Source organism: Sinohyriopsis cumingii, chromosome 7 (genome assembly GCF_028554795.1).
Source record: "Sinohyriopsis cumingii isolate HCF-2022 chromosome 7, ASM2855479v2, whole genome shotgun sequence".
Classification (NCBI taxonomy): domain Eukaryota; kingdom Metazoa; phylum Mollusca; class Bivalvia; order Unionida; family Unionidae; genus Sinohyriopsis; species Sinohyriopsis cumingii.
This window is the reverse complement of record NC_142967.1, coordinates 107,609,209-107,620,021: the sequence shown is the minus strand read 5'-3', so window position 1 is coordinate 107,620,021 and position 10,813 is coordinate 107,609,209.

Genomic DNA, 10,813 nt, shown 5'->3' with positions numbered 1-10,813 from the left:
ACAAAATAACAATATTCAACAATTTTTAATTTTTAATTTTCACAGCTGCCAGCAAAAATGCTGCCCAAAATTAAGACTAAAAAATGATCACACGGTGATGAGCAGAGACTCTTGAAGAAGCAGCTAAACAGAGACCCAAAAAGCCAAATAGCATCTATATCAGAAATCGCGCAGGGGTTCATGTACGATATTACCTGACATTGATTATATATGTTGAGTAGCATTACAGTCATTGTAGTATTTCGTACTTTACTACACAGCGAAAGAAGTAAGCTATTTAGTACCGAGGCAAATGTAGCAAAGTACCTTCCGCAAGTGCACACTACGGCAGCCGACCCTCACTGATCTTTCATTAGGATTCAATCCCACACCATATTGGTCGCGAGTCAATAACGCTAACCACGGATCTATTATGGTAAATATGCCATAAATTGTTACCATCGTTAACGATTTGTTATTTCACCTTCTCATTAATTTTTCAGCCTAACTTAAATTAAATTTGCCTGAGACCACTGTACCATTCGGATGATTATTAATATTACAAATAATAATGTTTGCTGCCGCTAAATACAGCAGATATTTACCATATTAAGAGCTCTTACAACACTGCTTTCTAAACTAATTAGACATATTCAATATGGATATGTATGCTTTTGCACAGGCCACTATATGATAGTCATGCTAATGGGTCAGCAAATGTAATACGTTACGTTCTTTCTTCGCGTAGAGTACCTCTGCATACTGTAACACAATTAGACGGGTTTGTTTCTTTTATCTTCTGAGTGATGTAATGCGTAACAGTTATTGCCTAAACTAAAGGTCTCGTTCTTATATATATATATATATATATATATATATATATATATATATATATATATATATATATATATATATATATGAAGCAGGGTGTTTGCACGGTTGGGCCGTAACATTGCTGGCTACCTATAGTAATTATTGTCTTTGTCTTGAGGTCACTTTATCATGATGTTCGTGGAAACCATAGAGTTTATTTTAACCATTTTCTTCATGTACCTTTAGTAAGCATATGTTCAACAGTTTCAAGAGCTAGATAATCAAAGCTGCATAAATTGGAGCTCCTCGTACAGTTCTTATCAACGGTTGCATTTGATGCCAAAAATTTTTCATGTCATTCACGTGATCTTAAATTGTAATAGTCTTTAATAGATCGCAAATAAATTTCATTGTATATTTTCTAACTAATACGATGCACGTGATGAAAACAAAGTTGATAGTTTCTTACCTGTGGAAAATACGATCCACATTTCTGTAACAGTATTTTACATCATATCACGAGAGAAAGAGAGAGAGAGAGAAACACACACACACACACACACACACACACACACACATATATATATATATATATATATATATATATATATATATATATATATATATATATATATATATATATATATATCCTTCATTTAAATTCATTACTTACCCCTTCGAAAGAAAGTGAGAACTTTACTGATGCATGGGTTGTTCACACCAAAACATTGTCCAACTTTAAAGGATGCTACTGAACACTTCCATGTTGTCTTGTTGTCACTGACACTGACTCCATGGATTACCAAAATGTATATCCCTGGATGCTTACATGTCATGCTGTAAGTACTGAGATCCGAATTAATCGTTTTATGAAATTCACACGTTGATGAATTTCTGAGCCAGATCCGGTTGAACTCATCTTTCTTAAACCAGACGCTAGACGGTCCTACATCCTGGTTTATTTCACAAACCAATTCTAAGGATTGGCCGTCAGTTAAATAAACTGATCTGTTGGTGAAGAGTGTCACTACAGGGGAGGCATCTGAAATAAAGGAGTTGCAATAAGCTTCTCATATGATACAAAGATTAACGGTAAAACACTCCCTCGGCATGGCTGTCAGCGTCGCGTTTTTTGGGTAGGACGGTAGTTATCGTACTGGGGTCAAGTTAAAATATATTTACCGACGTTTTGGAAACTATACAATGGGGCATAACGTGTTTGACTTTTATCCTTGAAAGTAAATAAAAGTCAGAAACTTTCGATGGTGCTTTTATAGTTTTTTGAACATTCATTTTATCATTCGTAAAAGATGTTCTGTAATTTAAATGCAGTCCCCAAGTTTATAGACTTTAACATTCTCGTCGTTTGTGAATGACCAACTATACTTTAGATTCACATGTAATAATATAAGACATCGACGGTCCCAACTTCCGGTTTCTAAGCAAATTAAATCTTTATGGCAAATTTGAAGGTTAGATATCCGCAAATAAACGTATTGCACATGTAATAGAGGTATTTTTATAATAAATTAACGAGTCCCGTTATAGGGAATATTCATCTTCATTCTTTGATTTGTTCCTTATCCAAGTCAGTGAGTTAAATCCACCATTTGTTTCTTCCATTATTAGGTCAATCTTAACCAAACTGACCAGCAAAACTTGTCGAACCTATTTTGGTCATATGACCAGGGCGGACCATACTTTGAACACAAATATCCCTTATAATACAATTATTTCAGTACAGGTGAAGTAGAAGATTAATGATTTTGTTCTAACACCACGATTTCCATAAGCTTGACTCTGCGTGATTAGTAATATAGGTGAAATGAGACCCAAATGAAGCTGCTAGACCCAAACGGGAAGATCTGTGTTAAATTTGTTCATAGGATTATCATCGAAGAGGCTGCTAAACCCAAACGAGAAATTAACGTGAGTGACACCATGGCACTTGAGGAACAATGGTAACATTGTCACAAGTGCCTGACCTTAGTAACTCAATACATCCCTACAGGGAAGGTTAGGGAATCGTATATGAATGGGGTCCAAAGGTTAAACATGGGAATGGTCTGATTGGTCCGAAGGGGTGATGGGGATGAAGCAGAATAGGCATGGGTTTCAAGTTGGACTTGAAATCATATACATACACAAACACAAAAACGAGTACAGACAGACAAAACAGTGCCAAAACACACAAAAAAATTATGGCAAGAATGGCAGAGTATCTTTTCGAGGCATGGGAGTGGCCCTAAATGGGGCCGTTTGGGGTTTCTTCTATTTTCTCCGGTTCATCCACCATTTCTTCAGTTTGTCAAGGAGCTTCACTTTCTAATTCTTTCCATCTTAAGGCATCCATGCTGGATGTACCATCTTTCTAAACTGGACCTTGATGCAGTTTACATTTATTTGTTCCAAATCATTTTATCCTATTCCTTTCTCTACTTATTCTATACTGCTTTCATCTTCTTATTAAACTCTTCCGTCACTTCCTTAATTAGTTTCTTAGCTGTTTCAAGCGCAGACGCTTCACTTCTCATTCAGCTAAGGGTGTAGCATTGAGTCTGAACTTGCTCTAGTAGCTGCCCAATGTAAGGTCGAGCAAGGAGAGGAAGGTGGCTAGGGAAACGCCACAACGCCACCGCCTGAAGTTCATTGTCCTTGGACACTATTTTATTCCTTTCCAAAGGTCTAATTATATCATCTTGCCGGAATTTTTTCATATAGATTCTCTATACAGTAATTGTTTATCTGCGATGTGGTACGCTGGTTGGAGAGCTTTATTAATGGGTAAGTTGTTGGCTTTTACTTTTGACACGGCTTGGAAATTATAGTTTTCAAGTGAAGAATTCGGAAATGTGCCATCTTTTTTGTCTGGGTCGGATATCACCTTATTACATCTAATTTTATGGACCAGATTTTAATTAACACTAATAGGTCAAAATAGGAAAATGAGGTGTGATCAGTGCGATAGGTAATTATAGCTAACATTTATTCAAGGCAGGATTGGTGAAAAGCTAGAATAAAATCAGGTCCATTGTGTAGCCTGGCATGACAATCTTGGGTTTTGAGTAACTTCTAATGGTCTTCTGGGATGTTTATTTTCTAAAGTAATTTTATGGGATCTTAATTATTGGCACCTTGTGTAGCTGGGTCTAAAGGGGCAGGGCCAGTTGTCATAATTGTGAAATTTATACTTACACCATTTCCAGTATAAGGTTGACAGTAGGAAGATGAATAGGAAGTTGTGATTAATAGTTCAGGTTAAGTGATTTGTTTGACATTGTTACTATAAACATAACCTAGAATCAATCATCTCATCTGTTAGATATGGACTTGTAACTATATGGCATTGACGAACCATTCTTTTATGTAGCTGTATTATGTTCTATTACCATTTACATTCCTTTCTTTCTTTCCCTCTCCCATCTTTGAGTATAACCAGGCCCGAGTGACATGCTGTCTCCTGCCCTTCATCAGCCGATCTATCATCCCTGCCCTCTCGCAAGGTCCGCCAGTCCCGTGTTTAACAGATGTGATGGCGTATATGTATGTATGGCTATAATGTCGGAAGGGCCAGTAATAGGGTGCCTACTTGGAATGGTATCGGTAGTGCGCCGGCGTTTGGTTCTACTCTTCCTTTGTACCTATCTCTATGACTAAATTCAGAAAACTGAGATGGGTAAGCTCCTTATTTTTTGTAGATGCGCTTGTGTCCTCTTCTGATTTCATTGAATATTTTCATCTTTGTGGAGAAGAATTGCCATTCGTTCAAAAGATGATTTAGGTCTTCTACCATCGGCAGATGGGCGGCTGGTTCCCCTTAATATGTTAATTGGAAGATAATGCTGCCTGCCAGAAGTGTTTTGCCTGTTAGTATTCGGTTAATAATTCTTAAGTCTTGATTTTTCCTCAGTTTCGGGACAGGAATGTTTCAGTTAATCTTTGGTTGAACTAAGTACACTTTTAGTCTTTTGTTATTGCTATTCCAGCTTGTTGGCCATCTGGTATATGTTTTCCCCATATATGTTGCATATTTCATGTATGCTGAATTCATGGTGATGTAGGATGGCTCTTGCACTTTTAATCTAGCCTCTTTGTCTGCTCTTTTGTTCCCTGGTACATCTATGTGGGATAGGCTCCACAGAAATTCTATTTGCTTTTCTTGTTCTAATCATTTAAGTATAAGATTTATTTTTTTAATTGGAAGTTTGGTCAACTATTCGAGTTTTTGTCTTCAAGCCATCTTAGTACACTCTAGAAGCCGCTAAGTGTGATTGTTTTCTTCTGGTTTGTTGTTTCGTGTTCATTTAAGGACTTCGATTGTTGCCCAAAATTCTGTAGAGTATATAGAGTGTTTGGGTCTGTCGATCTGGATCCATCCGTGAATATCTTTTAGCCGATTTCTGATAATATTTTCGTTTTTTGACGCAGTAGCTGTTTTATATATATTTTTGGCGTTTTGCATAACCACGTGGCAATATTGTAGATTGGTTCTGCTTAGATGCTGTTTATACTTAGTTTCTTTATTAGTTTGTGGATCAATTTACCGGCCAGTTTTTGATGGAATGTCACTGGCTAAAATTTATTGTTTATTTTTCGATTCTCTGCCCGGTTGAGTGCGTCTTATCATCGACGAAAAATTTTGCTGTGTATCTAGGACGGATTCACTTTCTTCAAAGTTGTAGTAGTGGTTCTCTGCTAGATTTTAAGTTCTTCAACTGGTGTGTTTCTTAGTGCCCATGTGCACGTTATGAGCGCCTTGGACTGCAAGCTGTCTAGTTTTATTAGGAGATTTGGCTGGCTGATATGTACTCTTGACACGTAATCCAACTTTGATCTAATTAATGATCTGTATAGTGTCAGTAGTGTGTTTTAGTCTGTCCCAAGGTTGTTCCTCTCAGGTTATTTAGGATATGTAATTATATGTTGCCTCTTTTGATTAGATCTTCTACAAGATGTTTCCATGTAAGATGTTTATCAAAATAATGCACATGAATTTGGCCACTTTTTCAGAACGTATTTGGGTGTTATTCAAGGGTAATATTGAAGGGTCCCTATTTCTATTGGTCTTTCGGGAAAAGAGAACCCCCATTGGTTGGTGTTATTTTAAAACCCCAACTAAACCCTCGAAGATGGTGCCAAACACAGTCCAGTTAGATTTATCTTATCTCCATTTATGTGGCATACTTTGGGTGAAGATATGCTACTGGAGATGTTAAGGGTATTTGGGAAGTGGTCACTTCCGAGAATGATATTGTGATCCACTTCACAGTCTGCATACCGTTAAATAAATTGCAGATATTGCTCTTTTTCTGGATTGATTCTGGTCTTTTTCCGATATTCAGAATAACCAGGTTAACCGTAGTGATCCATTTGTCAATGTATGTCCTCTTTTGTCAACGTTGTTTCCGCCCCACCAATTGTTGTACGCGTTGAAGTCCGCCCAAATATTATTGAATTATAAGCGTAGATAGTGGTCCAATGTTTCCCTCCAGGGTCATATACGTTAAAATATTTAAATTCTGACTGATTGGTAACAATGTTTGTGGTTCAGTAATTTTTAAACCAGGTGCTAATTTTTTATTATTTTTCTGGTCATCTAGAAATCAAGACTATAACTTTCTTTCCGTATCATTTTTTTCTTTTTCTTGCTCTGGCGCAAAGACATCATCGTCCTCCATCTCCAAACAGGCTCCGTATTCCAAAAAGGCTAGTATCACTCCATTGCGTTTACTAATCTCGAATCGCTTCTCTAAAGCTATTGAATTCCATAGTATTATCAAATTCTGCATACAATATGACGTTTACCAAATGGGAAAGACCGATAGTAAACTGACGATCTACACAAAGTTAGCCTGCTTTTATAGGTTGGAAATGTCCCTCGTTACTACCCTGGTCAGGAATGAAATCAAAAGCACACAAAACATAACCTCCTAAAAATTCGTCGTGAAAAATGCTGTTGCTGCTGTTGGTTCCTACTGTTCCGTTGCTTCAGACAGGGACAAGAAAAATTCCAAATAACTTTTCTTGTCAAAGTTAGGTTCAAAGGTTCTGGTACACAAGGTCTGAACATCTCGATTGACTTTTATCTTGGACACGTCGTAGTGTTGAAACTCGAACGAATTTTCTTCGATGTTCCGTTGAAGGCTGCATTGCTGACGATGCAAAAGATTAAACGCTTGTATAACTGTCTTTATAAAAGATTATCTTCGCTTTTTGATTGGTGTTCAGTGCAAGTGTTGAAGGTTTTCATTTCCACAAGTCGTATCGGATATTTGGTGGATAAATTTGCACACTCAAAGCGTAACTGATTTCGTTTCCCACTTTAGGTGATACTTGCCATGGCGCACGGAGAGTCAATGATGGCTTTGTACTGGGTAACAGGTGGTGATATCAAATTGAAAGGTGGTACTGGTTTTATGCGGACATCAACTCCGTTAAAAAATACTTGTCTTGCAACCACATGTCTACATGCAAACGCTTCATCAGTTCTAAAATGGACCCTTATTGATTTTCCTTCGATCGGCTTTGAATCCTACATTTTGATTTGGTTTCTTATCTGTAATGAGGTCTGTTTTGTCGAACTTGCCCGGCGTGTCATGTTTCTATAGCATGCAAACATCCAGATGCGTATTCTTGGCTTCTTTTCCATACGTCAAGAGATTCTCTATGTACGCTCATTAAGAGTAAGTATCCATGCTGCTGCTAGCCACTGTATTATTCAAGTACACATCTACTTCGCTGAACAACGAATGTATGAAATTGTTGAATGGAGCTACTTTGTCCTCGTTTTCTTGTTTCCAACCATCCAAATCGACAAGTTTGAATTTCAGGTATAATTAACTGTTATTCGGATAGATGTAATCTTCGGTCTGTTGTTTGATTTCCAATTCTAAAGAGGCTGAGGCACTCAAAAACGAGATGGGGTGACATTCTACCCTTTGGGAGTCTTGCATGTTATCAAGGACGGCGTTATGGCAAAAATTTAGTTCTGACTTGAAATATCCTAAATAATCTCGGGACATCATTTTCTACTAACAATCGCAGATGTCTAAGTATTGGCTGTCTATCTTTTCTTAGTCTTTCTTGGAACGTAGTTATGAGCTCTGGATGGGCGTCCGGGTCTCTTTATGATTTTACCTTGCTGAGACGTGAATAAGGAATGTATGCTGTGGCCAGCAGCATACAGCGCATTTATAGGACTCTTTTCCAGTTTGAACCAGCAAATATTTGCCAGCTCCACGAAGGCTACTTTGTTCATAATGACATTTTGGAGAAATTATTTTCATTGAGCCAAAGCGGCAGCTTTCAATCCTTGTGTCAAGATCAGTTTTAAAAAATGGGGGTCACCCTACGAAAAGTGGATTAGAACATATCTCCTAAACCATGTCCTCGTCGAGAAACACCTAAGTACACAGGATGCGTGAATTACAAGTCACTAGAGAATCTTTTTCGAAAACGTAGTTTCACCGTGACCTTTCCTTTCGAGAACGGATTATTTTGTCCCTCATCTAGATTTATACCAATTTTGACACTGTCGAAATACGATTAATGACAGATTTACACATTCACGTGATGTTGTTTCCACCTTCCTTATAATCAGCAATTGCCAAACTACTTGGTAAGGAATTGCTTTCAAAGCAGCTGTTTCCCACCACGTTGTACTACACCATACTGGAGTACACAAAGATTAAATTCAACCCTTCGTTCATTTCCACATGGTAAAGAAAATACTTGTAAAATCGATCGTTGTTGATGGTGTTTTTGGATTTCGGGGCTAATTTGGTGTCTCTGCGCAAAATATCAAGCAAACTGGAAGACAAAGTTATAGTCAACGTTTAGTCGTCTCAAAAATTCATATGCAGGCTGCAAGTTATTTTATGATACTCGTTTAGTACACTTCATTTAGTTTTGTCCAGAGCTTTACCAAACTGATCATTGAAATTAACGTTAATGGTTTCAACCAGATTTTAAGCGTTAAAATAACAGCCTGCAGGAACTTGTTATGTTATAGATGCTCAGTTGAGAATTGGCTGACAATGGTCTTTTGTATTTGCAAAAGCAATGATCCTTTGTATCCAAGGCCTGTTGCATTTGTTTCTCCAGGATTTTGATGGTAAACCACTTTTAACTTCCACTGATATGCAGGACTTGAGTATTATGAAAGATTTGTGCAAAAGCGACTTCCCAATGAGCTCCGTGACTCAAATGGATGGCATGAGACAATTTGGCCGTAAAACATCATAAGGTGTTGTTGAAAAACACATCCAAAGAACTGTCACTGGACTAAGTTAGGTAGAACTGGTTATTCGTAAATCTTTGGTTCTGTTTTCCGATTAGTCACTCGATGTCAAAAGAATTGCCAAAGGTCACAGAAAGGGTTGTTGCTGTTGCTGTTTTAGTGGTAATGAATTTGGCAGCCAGGTCACCGTTGTTACTTGAATATTTCAAGGAAGAATTGGGAAGAAGGTTACCGAAGCAACTGCTGAATCAAATGGTCCACAATTGTTCCTTTCTCTGTTTGACATAGGAGAGGGTAAATCTCACGCTCAGTGGGGGCTCAAAGACATGACACGGGCGAATTTGGAAAAGACGTCGATGACAGAAAGCAAATATCTGTAACCGCAATTGTAGATGCCCAAATGACAGACGTCAGCTAAATCGACTTCATATTGATTGTCGTTACACCCCATTTTGGTTTGTCGCACATCGAGTAAGGTATATTTTTCAGCTCGATTCTGGTTATTATTATTATCATTATTATTATTATTATTATTATTATTATATATATATATATATATATATATATATATATATATATATATATATATATATATATATGAAGCAGGGTGTTTGCACGGTTGGGCCGTAACATTACTGGCTACCTATAGTAATCATTGGCTTTGTCTTGAGGTCACTTTATCATGATGTTCGTGGAAACCATAGAGTTTATTTTAACCATTTTCTTTATGTACCTTTAGTAAGCATATGTTCAACAGTTTCAAGAGCTAGATAATCAAAGCTGCATAAATTGGAGCTCCTCGTACAGTTCTTATCAACGGATGCATTTGATGCCAAAAAGAATGTCAAATTTTTCATGTAATTCACGTGATCTTAAATTGTAATAGTCTTTAATAAATCGCAAATATACCCATGAGATAAAAGTCAGGATACTTGCCATGTCTGTCAGGATGAAGGACATTTTGCTCCAAAAATGCCCACATCGTCAAAGCAGTGGAAAGACAGTAACAAAAAGAGACAAAGGTTAGGAAAAAGGACATTGGTCTTCAAAGTGCTCTGAGAATAAAAGAGAACAAACAAAAGAAAAGCAAGAAGAAGAGGAGTAGAGGTCGTCCGAAATTAAGAATAATCCATGCTCGTCCTGAAAGTTATGAAATCAAGACCACGAAAAAGAGTGAAGAAGAAGAAGAAGAACCCGTGACATTGAAGAAATTCAGATGGAAAGAGAAAGAGAGAGAGAGAGTGAGAAAAAAATGAACTTGTGTGATGTTTTGTGAAATTTCAATGTGACTTCTAAAAGAGAATGTACCAAAAGAAAACGTAAATGCGTCTGTGTCTTCATTATTATACTACGGATAAAAACACATACATGCACTCACACAGGTACACAATTCCATGATTGGGAAAAATATTTAAATTTTACTTGATTTGACATATCACTGAGTAATATCTATTTTCTAGAGAGGTGGGTATCCCTCAAAAGGACCATTGGGCGTTTGTTCTTTTAATGACTCATGGACTGGACTTGATGAGCTTTAAAGGTCTTAATTCCTTATCGCGAACAAGTCTTGCTTCTTCTCCTGCTACTGGTAATGGTCACCGCTGCTACTGGCATCCCATGAGTATTCAGCGCAGAGGTAATGATAGCTGTGTTGAAGGCCGCTTTTCTTTTGTCGTTGTAACAATTTCTACAATTTACCTTCTGTCTCGTTCTAAAAATCTTCTAGACAAGATAGCGAGAAAGAAGGCGATAAAGGTACTAGTGCCTGTAACAATTCTTGCG